An 18657-nucleotide genomic window follows, 5' to 3' on the forward strand; every position below is an offset into this window, starting at 1 on the left:
GTGCCTGACAACTGAGAAAGGACCTTTTGCCTTGTGGTTCCTCGACGCCCTCTCTGCGACCCCTGCATTCCTCAGTTGCTGGCAGCTGGGGACTTATCTCTGTCCCAAACCAAGCCATCCTCTAGGGGACCATCTTCTACTTCCTCTCATATTTTAAGGCCTTTCCTCAATTTGTGAGGAAGAAAAGTCCCATCTCTCCTTTAGGAAAAAAAAATTCACCATTTTGCATTTAAAATGTAAATTTTACTTACTTGTTCTTAAGTTTTTGTTTGTTGTTGGTTTTTGTTTGTTTGTTTTTGTTTTTTGTTTGTTTGTTTTGTTGGTTTTTTGTTTGTTTGTTTGTTTGTTTTTTGACAGAGTATCCCTGTCTATGGGCTGACTCCATTCTTGTAGCCCTGGCAGGCCTGCCTTTGCTATGTAGACCAGGCTGGACTTCAACTCAGAGCTCTGCCTTCCTCTGCCTTTTGAGTGCTGGTGGTGCACCCCCAAGATTTTATTTTTATTTTTAATTATGAGCATGTGTGTGGTTTGTACACATTAGTGCAGGACCCCTGAAGGGCACTGCATCCCCAGGAGCCAAATTACAGGCAGTTAGTTACCTGAAGTGGGTGTTGATAGGTGATTTCTCAGCTACCAGTGAAATGAGCCAACTCAAGCCAGATCAGAGTATATTAAAGTCAGGTTTATTGGGAAGCTGGGCCCCAAGGATGGAGGCCAGGGAAGTTACAATGGGGAAAAGGGGTGGGTAGGGGAGGAAGACAGAGCTCTTTAGTAGAGAGAGAAGAGGAAAACAAAAGAGAAGGAAGGGGGGAGGGAATGAAGGAGGGTGACAGGGAGGTGCAGGGAGAGGCAGAGGGACCAAAATGTCTGGATTATATAGAGAAGAGCCTCGGTGGAGGGTTGCCCAGTCCCTGGGCTGCTAAGTTCAGGGTTAGGGACAGGGCATGCCAGGTAGGGACTGAGAGGTGCGGGAAGAACCTGGGGGCCAGGTCTGCTTACCAGATCCCACTCTGCAATAACAAGTGGTCTTAACCACTGAGCCATCTCTCCAGCCCAATACATTTATTTTTAATTGCATTAGTTAATTGTGTTTTTACCTTTTGCTTTTGAGACAGGGACTCTTGTATCATGGTCTGGCCTTAAACGCATGTGTAACTGAGGATGCCCTCAAACTCCAGATTCTCTTGCCTCTACCTCCTGAGGGCTGAAGTCACAGGGCTCACTGGCTGCCTACTGTCTGGTTTATCTGTCGCGAGATGGCCCCCAGAGCTTTGCGTATGCCAGGTAGCCCTCTGCCGGTTGAGGACATTCCTAGCCCTACTTAGCGTTTTGATGTGGGTGTCAATATTGCAAGCTAAGAACAAGAAGGATAAGTCCCATCCCTCTCCCCCTCCCCCTTCCCCTCCCTCCCCTCCCCCCTCCCTCCCCCTCCCCCCTCCCTCCCTCTCTCCCTTCCTCCCTTTCTCCTTCCTTGTTTAAGAGACAGGGTCTTTCTCACTATGTTTTCTGAGCTGACTCCATTCTTGACATCCTCCTACCTCGGTCACTCAAGAGCTAGGAGTTCAGACTTGTGCCACTGCCCCCATCTCTTTCCTTCCTTTTGAATGTTTCCTTCTTAGAGGCCTCACTGAGGGAAGGTAGAGTGTATCTGCTCAGCTGTGGTTTCTCTCTAGGTTGAGTCTTGGGTGACTAGAAAGGACCTGAGTCACAAAAGTCCCATTTATCTCCAGTGTTGCCTCCGCTGAGGAGGTGGAGGATTTTGCTTCCATTTCTCAGATAAGGAGGGTAACACTGAAACTAGAAGAGGACGAAGAACAAGAGTCGGGATTTGAATTTTGAACTGCCTCCTTGAGCTGTCAGCCACATCCACACTGCCTCCAAGGCACAGGCCACCTGGGATCATAATTGTGAGCTAAGGCTACCTTCAGATGCTGCCTCAGGGGTGCTGGCTGCAGAACACACTGTCCCAGAGCTGGGAGCATCTGTGAGACCAGGGTCTATCAGTACTACGTTTCCAAGGGACCCACAGTTCAAAGCCCGACTTACTTCCTTATGGTGTCATAGAAATAAAACACTGAGCTGAAAAGGACTTTGCTCTCTTTGTTGTCTTGATGCCAAGAGGACATCGGAGGAGGAGCTCGGGCTCAGGAAGAAAAGAAGAGTTGGAGCCCCAGCGAGGGCCTTGGTAAACCACAACGCTCAACCAGGCGCTGGAATACAAAGCAGACAGATCTGTGCTAAAGGTAAGACTTGGCTTTTCGTTGGCAGGGAGGGGACAGGTGCTAATGAGGGGGCATTTGTAAAACTTTCCCAAGCTGGGCCAACAGTTCCCCCTTGCCCCTGCCACCAGCTGCGTGGCAGGCTGCCCAACAGAATAAGGTAGACACTAGGCAGGCATGAGGTGTGCACAGGGACCTCGTACAAGGGCTGAAAGAGATGAGACTTAACGTGTTATTTTTAAAAAGGAAGTGTCTGCTTCCTTTTTCTTTATGTCTACCTAAGCAGTCTTCTTCCCAGAGGCAGTGCCCCAGGGTTTAGCATCTCCGCAGTTGAGCTTTCTTCCTGGAAAACAGGTCTCCCTGGCTATAAATGCCCAAGCCTCACAATAGTGTCACCCCACCTCTGGTCACAGAGTACGGAGGGAAATTACTGGGATGCTCCTGCGGGACGAGGGAGGCTGAGTTAGGGTCAGCAAAGGAGGTCACTGACGTAAAGTGGATGCTTGGGAATGTGTCCGAGGAGAAGCACCACACTGGGCCGCCCTGTGGCTTATTCCTGGGTTATGGATGCAGAAAACGTACACCATGAACATATGTTAGCCAAAAGAATTGTCATCTGGAAATCCAGAGCACTCCCGTTAGGACTGCCTGTGCTTCAGCTGCCTCCTACCTAGTGAGAATCCAGGCTTTTCTGCTCCTAACTGTGTTTTGCTAAATTACTGTTTCTTTCTGACCTTGGTTTCCCCATCTGTAGAAATGGGTAAGATGCTATGAGCTCACACATCTGCAGGAAAATATCAGAGCTGATAAGAATACATGATATATTGTCACCTTGATCCCTGCAACCTCCTTATGCTCTCTTGATCGTCTTCATCTGCTATCACTGATGATGTTGTTGATGAGCGCAACCAAAGTTTAAGGTCTTTGGGCAGAGGCCCTGGGGTCACATCCCACTCTGCTTCTGTGCAACCTTTTGCAAATTATACAACCTGTTTGACTTCAATATCATCATCATAAGATGGGCCAGCCAGACCTTCCCAGAGGTTTGAAGGTTTGATGGCTGAGATGAAAGAGCTTGTTTTAGTGTAGACACACGGGCAAGCCTTCAGTACATGGTTCCATCTTTATTTGTGAATGTCAGCATTACCCTCATCAAAGGAGATTCTCTCTGAACTGGAGGGAGGAGAAGTGCCCATTGGGGATGGATAGCAAGGGGAGGATTTGAGCCTAGCAGGAAGTGCACACCTGTGATTCCAGCACACGGGAGACTGAAGCAGGAGGATTTCAATTTTGAGGCTCCAGATCAAAAATTTGTTTCCAAAATCAGAGAAAAAAAACCAAAAACAAAAACAAAAGGAAGGGAGAGGGAAGAAGGGAGAGCGTAGAGGGAGGGGGGCCTCAGTGGATAAGAGCACCATGCAAGCAGAGAGAGTCCAGCATCCATGTGAAAGCCAGGCACAGTTGTGGACTCCAATATCTACAGCACCACCAGGGACAAAGACAGAACTTCTGGCCGCCAGCCCAGCACCAGGTTTAGTAAAAGCCTCTGTCTCAAAGGAATACAGTGGGAAGTGATAGCTCAGAACACCCAAAGTTCTCCTGAGCCTCTTCTCCGAATGTACATGTACTCATGGTGGGAGACGGGCTATCAGGAAAATCCCCCACCAGTGTTACGTTAAGGTATAAACGCCATCGATATCCAGTGAATCACCTGTTGGATATTTGTGCCATGATTTCCCGGAATGAGGTGATGAGGCTATCTGATTGCTGAGGTCATTTACAGTCAGAGACCAGGCCAGCTGTGGGAATGCTAATCACCAGAAACGGCTGTCTCTGCAAAAGAACTGGTCAGAACAAGCAGAGAATTTCCATGTTGTTATTGAACGTCGGGCTGAACCAATTCCATTTCCCGTGGTCTTTTGAGTCTGAAAAGCATTTAAAAATAAAAGAAAAACCGGTTTCATTTTTTTTTTATAATTCACAAGAAGATTTGGAAGCCTCTAATGGCTGTGGTTAACATCCACATTAAATGAAAAAATGGAAAAGAAAAAAGTTATTTTTCCATAAAGAAAATGAGATTTCCTTTTGACAGAACATTGAGGTATAAACAGAGTAATTAAGGGAATGTCCTTTAAATGAGGACAGGAGGGACTGTCTCCCTGAGGTAGATTTGCCTCAAGATCTGTCTTTCCAGTGATGTGTAAACTACAGGGTCCAGCGTGTGCTCTCTGACCAGCTGAGCGGCTGAAGTTGAAGGTGGACCATGCTCCCCTTGTTGCATATTCCATGTCTTGCTCACGGAGCTTGAAGTGACTTGAATCTGAGGTTTGTGTGCTTGAACACTCCCAGCTGCTAGTGACATGTTGGAGGTGATGGGGCCTGCTAGTGGAGATGGATCCCTAAGCTGGGGACCCACCACAATAGACTGAGAGTCACTCTAACCATGAGTTCAGACACGGCCTTTCTATGATTCCATCAAGTCTTCTGTCACAGAGATGAGAAAATTAACTGAGAGAATCTGTATTGTTTCAACTTGGATTTTGGGCAACATATTTCTTAGTTTTAAAAGTCATGGGCGGGGCTGGAGAAATGGCTTAGCAGTTAAGAGCACTGACTGAGTTCAAATCCCAGCAACCATATGGTGGCTCACAACCATCTGTAATAAGATCTGACACCCTCTTCTGGTGTGTCTGAAGACAGCTATAGTGTACTTACATATAATAAATAAATGAATCTTAAAAAAAAAGTCATGGGCTGAGAGAGATGGCTCAGCCATTAAAGGCTGGGGCTCACAGTCAAAAATTATAAGTCATAAGAGGTACTTCTTTGTCCAAGACGGTTTCAGGGCTGGGAAGATGGCTCAGTTGGTAAAGCGCTTTTGTTGTAAGCATGAGTTCAGCTTCTAAAAGGCTAAAATAATGACACTGGAAGGAGAGAAGGAAACAGTTGGTGAGCTGGACTCTTGAGCACTCAAAACAGCGTGCATGCAGGATAGCTACATGGATCAAGCACCAAAGCATATAATGAGAAACACACTCAGGCATGTGTACATGTGTACATCCCCTGACCTAGTGGGATGGTTCGATGGATAAGAGCTCCCATTGCTCTTGCAGAGGCCCAGCGTTTGGCTCCCAGCACTCACATGGCAGCACACAACCATCTGTAACTCCAGTGCCTAGAGACTAACTGTCCCCTTCTAACCTCTCAGGGCTCCTAACTACACATGGTACATACATGCTCAGGCATATGTACATGTGTGAGTGCAGGCACACACACATACACTCACATGCACACCATTTCAAATGTCACAAAAGAGATGATTAAAAATTCAACACTTCCTCTTGTGACTTCTCCGCCAAACATCATTCGGCCACATGGTAGATGACCACCGTATTTGTTTGGGGGTTACCATGGTAACCACCTTTAACCTTATGGGATCTGTTGTCTCATTGGTTATTGTGTACACATGTACACATGCCTGAGTGTGTGTCTCATTATATGCTTTGGTGCTTGATCCATGTAGCTATCCTGCATGCATGCTGTTCTGAGTGCTCAAGAGTCCAGCTCACCAACTGTTTCCTTCTCTCCTTCCAGTGTCGTTATTTTAGCCTTTTTCCTTTGTAGCTAAGAATCAGGGTATCTCAACTTTCACATACCGAGATGTTTGATCAGGAAACTTTGTTGGCTTGTGCTGTGTGCTTTGTGAGATGTTGAGTGTTAGACCCTCCTGTTTGCCAGAGATGGCAACAACATACTGTACTAGTTCTCTCTCTATCTGTCTCTCTGTCTCTGTCTCTGTCTCTCTGTCTCTCTCTCTCTCTGTGTGTGTGTGTGTGTGTGTGTGTGTGTGTGTGTGTGAGAGAGAGAGAGAGAGAGAGAGAGAGAGAGAGGTGTGTGTGTTGGTACAGAGATAGGTCCTGGCTATCCTGGAATCCTCTATATAGACCAGGATGGCTTCAAACTCACAGAGATCCACCTGCCTCTTCCTCTCAAGTGCTAGGATTAAAGGCATGTGCCACCATTTCCAGCAGTTACTTTTCTCATTGTTGTGACAAACTGCCTGACAGTTTGAGGGGAGAGTTTATTTTTGGCTCCCACTCTGAGGGTCCATCACAGTGGGGAAATCTTGGCAGCAAAAGCCTTTGACAGCTGATGACATTACACCCACAGAGAGCAGAAATGATGAAGGCTGCCCCTCAGCACTGTTCCCTATATTCGGTGTGGAACCCTAGCTCAGCCCATGGGATAGTGCCTCCCATGGTTAGAGTGGGTCTGCCCACCTCTGCTAACCCCATCTAGAACCTGCTTCTCAGGCCTGCCCAGAGGTTTGTCTCCCAAGTGATTCTAGGTCCCATCACACACACACACACACACACACACACACACACACACAACATTGAAGTCTGTCAGACGATGGAACGTTCAGTTTCAAGACCCCACCTCCACACCTCCACATTTGGATCAAAGTTCTCTTCCAGTTTCACTCTCAGGCTTCTAGATGCTGCCCCATGTACTGTGGCAGTTAAACGTTTTATGTTTCTTGAATGTTGGGAAAACAGTTTGCTCCTGTGCTTCCTCCTGCTGAGGCTGTTGTGGGTGTCACTCCAAACGTAGACACGGGTGGATTCCCGTAAATGTTCCTTGCAGTCAGCAATGGAGCTGGCAGGGACTCCAAAGAAGGAAGCAGCATGTGCCATGGGGGCCTGTCCCGGTGTTGGCTCAGGGCACCTGCAGGAGAGTGTGGCTTACCCTGTGTGACAGGAAAGGAAAGAAGTGCTCCCTGGGAGGGTCAGAGTTTGTGCAAGGGCTTCAGGATTTAGGCTTAGTGCCAGGCCCAGCTTCCTCTAGTGTTTTGGCAACAGACTAACAGAGTGCTCTTAAGGTCCTGGCTTGTGGACACAGAGGGGCAAGGCACAAAGAAACTTGGGCTCTGGGACGTCCAAACTCGCGTTACGTCTCAACAGAGTCTCCTAGGTTTGGTGGTACGAAGCTTTTCAGGACTGGCCAATTCTATTTCAGCTGGCCCATATTTGAATTAAATTCCAGTATTTTCTACCTAGAGTTAGTGCAACATCCCCAGGTTAAGGGCTCAGTCCCACAGGGTACCACAATTCAGATACAAGTGACTAATCCAGGCTTCAGTTAAAAGACAAAATTATAGTGAGTTTATTTGAAATATATATATATATACATATACATACACAAATACATATAATTTTTCAAATCATATTTATTTATCTGTTTGCACATCTGTGACACACGTGGTAGTCAGAGGACAACTTTTGGGAGTTGGTTCTCTCCTATCGTGTGAGTCCTAGGGACTGTCCGCAGGTCATCTTGCTTGGTGGCAGGCTCCTTTATACACTAAACCACCCTATTTGGCCCCCATCCCCTTTAAAGATAGAGTTTTGTATCCAGCGTGCTGGTGCATGCCTTTGATCCCAGCACTAAGGAGACAGGTGGATCTCTGTGAGTTCAAGGCCAGCCTGGTCTATAAAGCAAATCCAGGAAAGCAAGGGCCATTTCACCGAGAAACCCTGTCTCAGACAACCACAACAAAAAACAAATAGGGTCTTGCTATGTGGTCTAGTCTGGCCTTGAACTTGTGGTCCTCCTCTCTTATCCTTTTGAGTACTAGTACCACAGGTCTACACCACCATACCTGACTAAAACACACAATGCACTAAGTTGCCACTGTCTTCTTGATGTTTTTATCTTCTTTGCTGCACTAGCTGTGAGGTGCAGGCCTAGTATGCAGCTGGCCAATGCTGGACCACTAAGCAACTTCCCCATCTTTGAATGATCTTCATTGACTTGTGTTGTGATTCTAGAAGCAGGCAACAGCCCAGTTTTGATTCGCTGAGTGCATGATAACCAGAAAAAGATTGGGAGGTCCAGAAAAGGAACAAAAGCAATTGATTGATTAGTGATTCTAAAGTTACTTTCCCCAAAAAGGTTGAAGCAGAGGGGCCCTTCCTGTCCTGTTGGCTGAAATCGGCTTGTTGGGAAATTGGCTATCACCTCTCCTGATTTTTTAGAAGAGCAAACAATGAAGTTTTGACTTAATATGAAACTTTGGTGTGAACGACTCCATGATAGTTTGTTCTGTGGGGCCTGGCACACAGCCTCATTTAAGTTTTATTTAACATTAGAAAGCTTTTTTGTGTGGTGTCTCTATGTGTGTGTATGTGTGTCTGTCTGTCTGTCTGTCTCTCTCCTCTTGTCATCTTGAGGGCTTACAGCTAAATTAGCTCACCCTTTCTAGTTCTTTCTGAACTCTGACTGGCTAGTTCAACTCAATTATTCTGGCTCAAACTCCTCTCCAAGCTGACTGATCCAACCTGGCTTCTCTCAGCTTCTCACTGAATTGCTGTCCTTGGCCTCAAACTAACTCTGGCAATTAGTTCTAATCTTCTGGCTCCTTCTTAGTCTATGGCTTCAACAACCACTGCTGCCCTGCACAGAACTCCGTGAACTCATGAATGAACACTGACTCCTGACTGACCTTCTTCCCTGCGCTGCTCTTAAATAGCTTCTCTTTCCTATACTGCTCTGGAGAGAGTTGGGCGTATCCTATCTGTCTCATTCTGTCAGATCGTTCTCTGATTTGTCACTTTGTCTGGCCCTCAATTAGATGTCACTTTCAAATGTGGCTGCTTCCTTCTACAAACTAATTTTACCTTAAAGGTATATAATAAGGGTATGTCTGTATTCCAGCCAGATCACAACCTTGCCAGAGTGCCCATGTTGTTGTGTTGTTGAATTAAAATTCCTCCTCCTCCTCTTTCTCTTCCTCTTCTTCTTCCCCCCCCCCCCCTCTATGTGACATATGTGTATGCTTATGAGGGACAGAAGTGGACTCACTGCCATGTATGTGACTTTTTCCACGGGTGCTGAGGATCCAGACTCAGGCCTTCACACTTGTGCAGAAGCAGATTACGGACTACACATCTCCTGAGAGCCTCGACACTGAACTTCTCTGACCTTCCTGCTACTCCTTCAATGGTTTAGTCATTTGCTGAAACTGCTTACACAACTCAGGGAAACAGTTAATACTCTTATTTATTTATAGGTTTATTGTCATAGTTATGAAAAACCTCTGACCAACAACCAGATGAAGGGGACACAGGGTGAGGTGTTTAGGGTAGGCACGCCTCTTTTGCTCCCTGTAGACGAATGACACCAATGAAGTATGCTGTCCAAACAGTGCCTGATGTGTTGAACCCATAAGTTCCTGGAACCCCTGAGTTAAGGGAGTGGTGTGAGGTCTTCATTGCATCAGCAGGACCCTGTGAGCCTGCCAGCTGCAGCCTGTGTCTTCATCTAGGACAACAGAGGCGAAGCTGAAAGCCCAAGCTGCTGCTCTGTCACCCCAAGAGTCATTGCATTAGAGTAAAACAGAAAGTTTCTGAGCACGGGTTGCTCTATCAGGAACTTTGCTCAGAGACCATATAGTTCCTATTATTATTATTATTATTATTATTGTGATTAAAAAATTAACTTTATAGTGCTAGGATTCAAACCCAGAGCCATGAGCACACTAGGCTAATACCTTACAAAGCAGCTACAGCCCCAGACCTGAAGTTTTAAGTTTAGATTGAAAGACTCCAGGGCTGGAGAGATGGCTCAGAGGTTAAGAACACTGACTCTTCTTCCAGTAGGGCCCAGGTTCGATTCCCAGTACCCATATGTCAGCTTGCAACTGTCTGTTACTCCAGTTTGAGGGGAATCTAACACCCTCATGCAGACACCAACACTCATAGAAATAAATAAGCAAACAAATAAATGAAAAGGAATCACTTTAAGTTTTAAAAAATGTTTGTTTGTTTGCTTGCTTGCTTGTTTGTTTTTAAAAAGGAAAAAAGGAAATGAGAGCTTCTCCCATGATCTCTCCTGCTCTGACTATTGTAAGGCTCTAAGGCGCTCCCTGTAATTGCCCTCTTTTCCACTTCTGTAGGAGAGTAACCTTAAGACCAATCACTTTTTGTTCTGATTCTGCTTCACTCAGCTTTTTCCTGGCTATCAAGCCAGTCTCTCCCCAGCTCATTAGAATGGGGATTCTGTTTTACAAAATTCGATGGAGCTTGATTCTAGAATCACAAATAGGAGTCAGTGAAGTTCATTCAAAGGCTGGAGGAGGGGCTGAGTGGGCGAGTGCCATCCCAGCATGCTTGAGGTTCCCTACCCAGCACAGTAACAAGAAGACATGGGTGGAAGACACAGACGGAAGACCAGCGAACATGGCCACAAGCAAGGCTCTGGCAAGGCACCCTGTCACATAGGGTCCACTCCAGTTCACAGTGCTGGAGACCCTGAAGAAAACTGATACAGCAGCCCAGGTCCCTTCATGGCTTCCAGTCAGACTCAAGTGTCACTTGGTCCCAGCTTTGATGGGATTGGCTGTTTTGCCATTTCTATCTGTCTGTCTGTAAGTTCTTTGTGTCCTTTTGAGACTAGAAGTCTGTAGTTCAGGCTAGCCTTAAATTTTGTCTCCTCCTGTTTGAGTTTCCAGAGTCCTGGGATGACAGGTACACGCCATCAAGCCCCTCCCTTGAGATCTTCGTGTACTTTTGCCGTGTCTAATGGGTTGTCCTTTGTGGGATTACACCTGACTTTTAGTTTTCTTGTTTCCGACTCTTTCTCACTTGCAAGCTAGACTTATGAATAAAACATCTCATATTCACTTTGCATTCATAAAATATAAATACCATTCAAGAATTAAATACATGCCTTGGAATCTCTCCCTGGATTGTCTTGACCTGCTAGTTCCCAATAGTGACGCGGAGACGTTTTACTTATTTGTGAATGCTTAGGCTTTACACCTTAGGCTTGTTTCTAACTAGTAGGCTTGTTTCTAACTAGCTCATGTAACTTAATAACCCCATCTAAACTAATCCCCTTTTTCCATGTGGCCCGTGACCTCTCATTCAGTCCATACATCTGGCTTTCTCTGTGTCTGGTTGGTGAACCTCCCTCCCCCTTCACCACTGCCATCATCTGATTCTTTCCCAGAGTTCCTCTCCATTGCTGGAAGTCCTGCCTTTCCTCTCCTGCCTCAGCCATAGGCTATCAGATTTTTATTAAACCAGTCAAAAGGTGATGGAGAAGAGTGTTTAAAAATAACCATACTGGGCTGGAGAGATGGCTCAGCAGTTAAGAGCACTGACTGCTCTTCCAGAGGTCCTGAGTTCAATTCCCAGCAACCACATGGTGGCTCACAACCATCTGTAATGGGATCTGATGCCCTCTTCTGGTGTGTCTGAAGAGAGTAACAGTGAACTAACATACATAAAATAAATAATAAAATAAATCTTATTTAAAAAAATAACCATACCAAAGTCTGGATAGTACTCAGCACTCCGCTGGCACAAAAATCAACACGTGAATAATACAGTCTTTACACAGTGCACAAGAAGGTCATCCCAACAGAAAGCTCAATAAATCCTTTTGATAATGAAAAATACTTTAAAATTTTTGCTAGAGCGTATTTAATTCATTAAATATTTATTTTTGTGTGTCCGCATGCTATAGCGAGTGTGTGGCGGTCAGAGTTTACTTGGAGACTCAGATCTTCCTTTCAACCACATGAGTTCTGGAGCTGGAACTCATGTTGTCAGGCTTGGTGGTTACCGAAGGTAACTTTCCTCACCAAGTCACCTCCACAAGCTCTAAGAGTTTCTTCTCCCCTCCCAATCTGGACACCGTAACACTGAAATCATAGCGTGGTTGTTTCCGGGGAGTGGGGTGGGGAGTGTTGAACACTGGCAACATTTAGGTCTGACTCAGAGGCAGAAATGCTATCTGAAAAAACCCACAGATCTTGCATTTGCAAATATTTAATTACCAGGAAGTGTTTACATGCGAGTGAAGGTCTTGTTTGCAGTTGCTGTTTGAAGGCTGTTTACCTTATAGACATTTCTTAATTCTAAGCTGAAGGCTTCCCTAGTATTTGTGATGGGTGCTGAGGTCCCGTAGTCTAAGTACCCATCATTTGTATGCTGACCAAAGTACCCACACAGGCACAGGCCCAGTGAAAAATGTGGAACAAGGATGGACACCTCTATTATCATACATGAGCCTGAGGGACATATGGCCAGGCATCTGGGCCACACCCTCAGAAATATGGCCATCACTACTCCCTGTATTAGCAGTTATTTTTCCCTATGGCAGTCCTGGGGAATGAAGCCGGGGATATTCTCTCTCTCTCTCTCTCTCTCTGCCTCTCTCTCTCTGTCTCTCTCTGTCTCTCTCTCTCTCTGTCTCTCTCTCTCTCTCTCTCACACACACACACACACACACACACACACACACACACACACACACACTGCACATATGCACTAGGCAAGTGCTTGCCCACAAGTTACGGAAAGGCACAGTAAGAGTCCATCAAGATGATATGATATGCCTGGTAAGAAGGGACTGTGACAGTAGCTGGGTTGTCTACTGGACAGAATCTAGAATCTCTTAGGAAACAAAGGTATCGGCACATTGGTGAAGAAGTTTCTAGGTTCGGTTAGTTGAGGTGAGAAAGCTCAGGATAAATGTGGGCGGCACCTTTCCACGGGATCCCAGACTGCCTGAGAAGAAGAAAGCACTGAACATCAGCCTTCCCGCCCCCCTCTCCCCCGCCCTGTCTTTGCTTCTCGAATGTGCGCATGCGCCAACCGTGTGCGCTGCCTCACTCTCCTCACACCAACTGTGTTGGTTTCCCGGAGCTGGGAGCCAAAACATAAACCCACCCTTCCTTCCTTCCTTCCTTCCTTCCTTCCTTCCTTCCTTCCTTCCTTCCTTCCTTCCTTTCTTCCTTCCTTCCTTCGACCCCTCTCTTTCTATGTAGCCCAGGCTAGCCTTGAACTCACTTATGGTGCTCCTCCTGCCTCAGATTCCTGAGAGTTGGGATTAGAAGAGAATCCAGGTGAATTATTCTCTTTAGATTCCTTTTCCTCCCTCCTTTTCATCATGTTTTGGTTCCGTTCTTATCACACATGCTATTTATTTATTCATTTATCATAAATTCATTTCAATAGAAACCCTGTGTGCGGAGTGGAGATGGAACTTAGGACTTTGACCATCCTGGGCTCTACAACTGAGGTCAACCCTCAGCCTGTAGCAGTAAGCTGATGTCTATTGTCAATAGAGAATGTGTATAATTTGTTTACAATTATGGTTAGATTTCCAGTCAAGGACAAATGGCTAAATGAGGTGCTTACTGACATATCAAAGTGGACTCTGGCCACCAGGTTCTCCCAGCATTCCTCAGTGCCTACCTGTTACAAGGTCCTCCTAGTTGACATGTCCTGCGCTCTGCCTAAACTTCTCCAGTGCAAAGGCTGGGCTGGACTTTCCCTTCCCCCAGCTGTTCTTCCCTATATGATCCGTTTGGGCTATTTGGATCCTTTTAAGCTGTTTTGGTCTCTTGGCCTCTGGTTTCCTTGGTTCTGGGCTCCTCACTTGGTCTTCCAGCCTCGTGGCCTCACCGATTTCCCCCCCTGTTACTTCACAAGGCCTGGCTCCCGGCCACGTTCACTCTGGACCCTTCCAGATGTCTGTGGCTGTGCTCTCCCTCACATCTATTGTACATTCTTACGTTCTCCTCACCATACCTAGCAGCAGTCACATCCTCCCTCTTATTTCTTTTTCTTCTTCCTGTTCTTTTTTTTTTTTTTTTCTGTTCATCTGGTACTGAGACCTCAGGAGTGGCATAAACGAACTCCTGTCCAAGGGACTTGGCTGCTTCAAACCAAGGTGCGGATCCGACTCTCCTAAGCTTTGTTCGGATCATTTGTTTCTGCGGGCTTCTGCTACCCGCCAGGTTTGGCCTCATTCCAAATTCCAGAGTCTGCTTTGATATGTTAATAGGTGGCTCAGCCACTTGTCCCAGGTTTGAGACCCAATAGACTGTACACACAATGCTAGAAGAAGATCTTTATTTTAGTGTGACTCTTGGTACTGTGGCTGGAACATACCTTAAGCATGAGAGGCAAGTGCATCTAAGCCACAGCGCTCAGAAGTAGTCACACAGAAGCATAGACACATCCGATCTCTCAGAGTTCGAGGAGGGGAAAGATCCCTGAACTGTGCAGCACTCTGAATGAGCAAAGGTTTAGGAAACTCCACCAACAAGCGGGCAGATACTCTTAAAAATACATAAATAAATAAATAAATAAATAAATAAATAAGGAAAGAAGCACCCAGAAATAGTGAGGGAGGTCTGAGTTTACATTTTGCTGTATTTGGATAGATCTGAGTGGTTTATGATTTGTTAATAGCTGAACACTCAGCTGCTGGGGTTGGCAGAGATGTGGCTACATGCTATAAGAATATGCTATCCAGTCAGGTTACAGCTTGCTCTCTATGGAGACAGCTTGGAAACAGATTTTTTCATGTTTTTATGAATGTATGTATCCAAGAAAACACACACACACACACACACATATATATTTCATTATTTATGAATGCGCATGTCTGTGTGTGGGTATGTGCCTGTTTTTGTGGATACCCCAAGAAGCTAGAAGAGGAACTCAGATCCCTGGAGCTGGAGTTGCAAAGCAGCCTGATGTGTGTGATAAGAACAGAACTTAAGTACTCTGGAAGAGTAACTAGTGCTCTTAACCACCAAGCCGCCTCTCTAGCTCCCCATATTTTAAATCCTATTTAGATCGAACTGAGCGAAAGAAGCCCGTCTCCAAGGGCTGTGTACTATGGGCTCCATTTATGCAACATTTTGGAAAAGGCAAAGCTATGCGAGCAGAGAACAGATCTCTGGTGTCTAAGGGGAGAGCTATCTGTAGAGAGCAGTAACTAGCAGGTTTTGGGTCACGGAACTGCTCTACGCTAATGATGAAAATACTGTGCTAGTCAGCTTCCTGTGACTGTAACAGATACCTGGGCTGACCAGTTCACAGTTTAGAGAAGGTTTATATGGCTCATGGTTTCGGAAATTCCAGTCTGTTCCTCAAACCTGTTGGTTTGGGTTTGTGGCCACTATCGAGGTGAGAAGGTCAAAGAGAGGAAGAAAGGGCTGGAAGCCTAGAGTCTCCTGTATGGGCATCTCCCCTCAGTGACTCAAGACCTCCTATTGGGCTCTACCTCTCACAGGCTTCCCATGGCAGCACCAGTCTGGAAGCTAGCCTCGAATACCCAGGCCTTTGGGGAGACACAACCCCGAACAGCCAGTGCACATTCAAAATAAAAGTCACTGAAGGCTAAAGTCAAAAGAAAATTCAGGTGGTGCCCATGATTCGATTTACTGCTTATGCAGAGAAAACAAAATGAAACAGAACAAGCAAAAAGAACACACACACAGCACAAAAAAAAAAAAAAAAGAAAAAAGAACAACAACAACAAAATAACCCTCTCACTTTAAAAGAGAACAGGAGTTTATTCTAGAGCCAAATTTGAATGGTCACATACTGGGAACACAGATTTAAAGTGTCCCAAATTCCATGTTCCAATTGGAAGCAGTTTCACAATGTCTTTTAGTTCTACAAATCAAAGAAAGTCACGAGTCAAGGCAAGTTGGTGGGTACATCAGAGCGGTGGTTACAGCAGGGTGGGAGAGCTTTTCCTAGGTCTCAGATGCTATCTGATGACAGTGTTGGCTTCTAAGTTGGTGGAAACTAGTGGTCTAATAAATGAATAGATTGCAAAAGGTTTTTTATCTATTCACCACAGGATGTTAGTTCTGACACAGAAGTGGGCAAGGGATGGCTGCTCTAGGGGCATACCAAAATAAGGTAGTTAGCTTCCGGGACGGAAGCACTCCAGTCACTTCAGTTCTAATTCATCAGTCTTGGCAGACACAGCTGCTTTCCAGGAATCCCCCATTACTGTGTTTGGACTTTATGAGGGTGCAAGAACTACCTGAGCTCAGGAGACACACTGCAGCGTTTGGATTCTGACTCGAATGTTTGGCATCAAATTCTCCCAGCATGCAGTGTTTGCTGGGCTGATGAGTGAAGAGCTTTGGATGCTCGTTCATCCGTTTCACAGAATCTCCAACGCACCGCTGGGTTTCGTAAGTCGGGAGTGTCTGCGGGTGACTCTGGCCACACACTGCGGCCTCAGGAAGTCTCTGAGCTTGCTTGCTGTTTCGGCCGGCCTTTGTTGGACAGGGCACCATGACAGAGACATAGTTGAAGAGCTGCTGAAGACATCTTGATCGAGATGTAGTTGTTAATTGGAAAGACTTCAGTGGAAATGTGTTTCTTTTGTGTGTGCAATAGCCAGAGGTTGCTGTCAGGAACCCTCTGCACCTTTTTTCCTTTATTTAATTCTCTGTGTGTGCTTGTGTGTGTGTGTGTGCTTGTGTGTGTGTGTGTGTGTGTGTGTGTGTGTGTGTTGCACAAGTGAGTGCCTACATTACTCAGGCACCATCCACCTTACTGTTTGGAACAATCTCTCTTGCCTGAAGCTTGCCAAACAGGACTGGCTGGCTAATGAGACTGGGTCTCTGCCACTCCAACAGCTATACCACCGCACATGGCTTTTTTTTTTTCTTTTAAATAAAGTTATTTGTTTACTTCACATCCCAATCACAGCTTCTCCCACCCTCTCCGCCTGGTCCCTCCCTCTCACCCCCACCCCCCCCCCCCACACACACACAGACAGACACATGGGACACACATGGAGGCTGTACTTTCAAGGCAAGTACTTTACCAAGTGAGCCATCCCCCAGCCCTTGAGCTCTCTGTTGCTCCTAGGTAGAAGAAGGAGGTACCATCCTGTTTCCAGCTGACTTTTTAAAAATGATTTAAATATTATTTTATTTTATTTGCCTGCATGTATGTCTGTATGAGGGTGTCAGATCCCCTAGAACTAAGAATTACAGACAGATGTGAGTGGCCATGTGGGTGCTGGGAATTGAACCTGGGTCCTTTGAAAGAGAAGCCAACTGAGCCCTCTCTCCAGCCCCCTTGTCAGCCCTCTTCACTGGCTGCAGGTAGAGTGGGGATTGGAGCTGATCATCCAGGCAATACTGTGGGCTTCTTACATTTCTCTTTTATTGCTGCGATGAATGGTTATTTGACTTCAATGACAACTTATTGCATTTGCTTCGAGGCCTTAAACTGCACTTCTGAAACCCATGTGTTTGGGGTTTGATGGAGAGAGGGAGCAATCATGATGTCAGTGTATTTAAGGTTTTCCTCACCACCGCTTCCCCAGATAGCACGCTGTGACAGCTGATGTTTTCACAAATGGCTTTCGTTTTAAATGACTATAAGTTGGGGAAATTCTTGTCTCATTTCATTTACAGTTATCATGTTTTCTGTCAAGAAAGCTTTTTAAAAAAACTAATTTTATTTTGCTTATTTATTTTTTAAAACATATATATACATATATATAATTTTTCTAAGTTCTTTGAGAATTTCGTGAAATATGTTTTGATCATACTTTTCTTCCCCCAGCCCTCGGCTCCTCTCAGATTCTCTCTCCCTCACTGAGAAGATGCCTGCAGTTGGGAGTGGACAAGAAATCCAACTTCTTTATACTAACACACATATAGTGCATATCTTTAACCTCAGCACTTGGAAAGTAGAGGCAGGTAATCTCTCTGTGCCTGAGGCCATCCTGGTCTACAGAGAAAGTTCCTGGACAGCCAGGAGTGGATTCTCCACATTTTCACCATAAAGAAACAATTGGCATTAAGACGATAATATGCCATTGCCCTAAGTTAATCTTTATCCCATGTGCACACAACCCTAGACGTCACACTGAACCCCATGGCTATGTAAAATATGATGCCAGTCAACAACGTAAATTGGTTTATAGAAGCCTGCTCTATAGAATCATTGGTGTCAGCAGTCCCCAGTGACATCTGCAGACCACATTGCATTGGGGACAGTTCCTGTAACTGGGGACACAGTGAGAAAAGTAAACACTAAGAGACAAGTTTCCATGCAGGGATCTGTTCAGTTAACAGACTCTCCTCTCTGTTCGGGAAGGACAGATAAAAATATTTTTATTTTATGTGTGTGGGTGTTTTGCCTGCATGTATGTCTGTACACCATGTACGTGCCGTGAATTGGATCCCTTGGAACTCGAGTTACAGACGGTTGAGCCACCACGTGTGTGCTGGCAATGAAACCCAGGCCCTCTGCAAAAGCATCAGATGCCCTTAACCACTGAGCCACCTCTCTATACTCTTCTCTATACTCTTCTGTATACTCTTCTGTATACTCTTCTGTATACTCTTCTGTATACTCTTCTGTATACTCTTCTGTATACTCTTCTCTATAATCTTCTCTATGCTCTTCTCTATGCTCTTCTCTATGCTCTTCTCTACACTCTTCTGTATACTCTTCTCTATACTCTTCTGTATACTCTTCTCTATACTCTTCTCTATACTCTTCTCTATACTCTTCTCTATACTCTTCTCTATACTCTTCTGTATACTCTTCTCTATACTCTTCTCTATACTCTTCTGTATACTCTTCTC

General features: G+C 45.5%; 1 protein-coding gene across 3 annotated transcripts in view; it reads left to right on the forward strand.

Moving 5' to 3' along the window:
• Tmc5 (transmembrane channel-like gene family 5) overlaps positions 1 to 18657 on the forward strand; it is a 77789-nt gene that overhangs the window by 768 nt on the left and 58364 nt on the right. Inside the window, exon 2 of one of the 3 annotated variants that reach the window (NM_001105252.1) lies at positions 2120 to 2243. The gene's annotated coding sequence lies outside the window, so the exon portion shown is untranslated. Of the gene's footprint in view, positions 1 to 1465; positions 2244 to 18657 lie in introns of those variants that run through there. The other 2 variants (XM_011241924.3, XM_006508253.3) reach the window with 2 other exon arrangements.

Source organism: Mus musculus, chromosome 7 (genome assembly GCF_000001635.26).
Source record: "Mus musculus strain C57BL/6J chromosome 7, GRCm38.p6 C57BL/6J".
Taxonomy (NCBI): domain Eukaryota; kingdom Metazoa; phylum Chordata; class Mammalia; order Rodentia; family Muridae; genus Mus; species Mus musculus.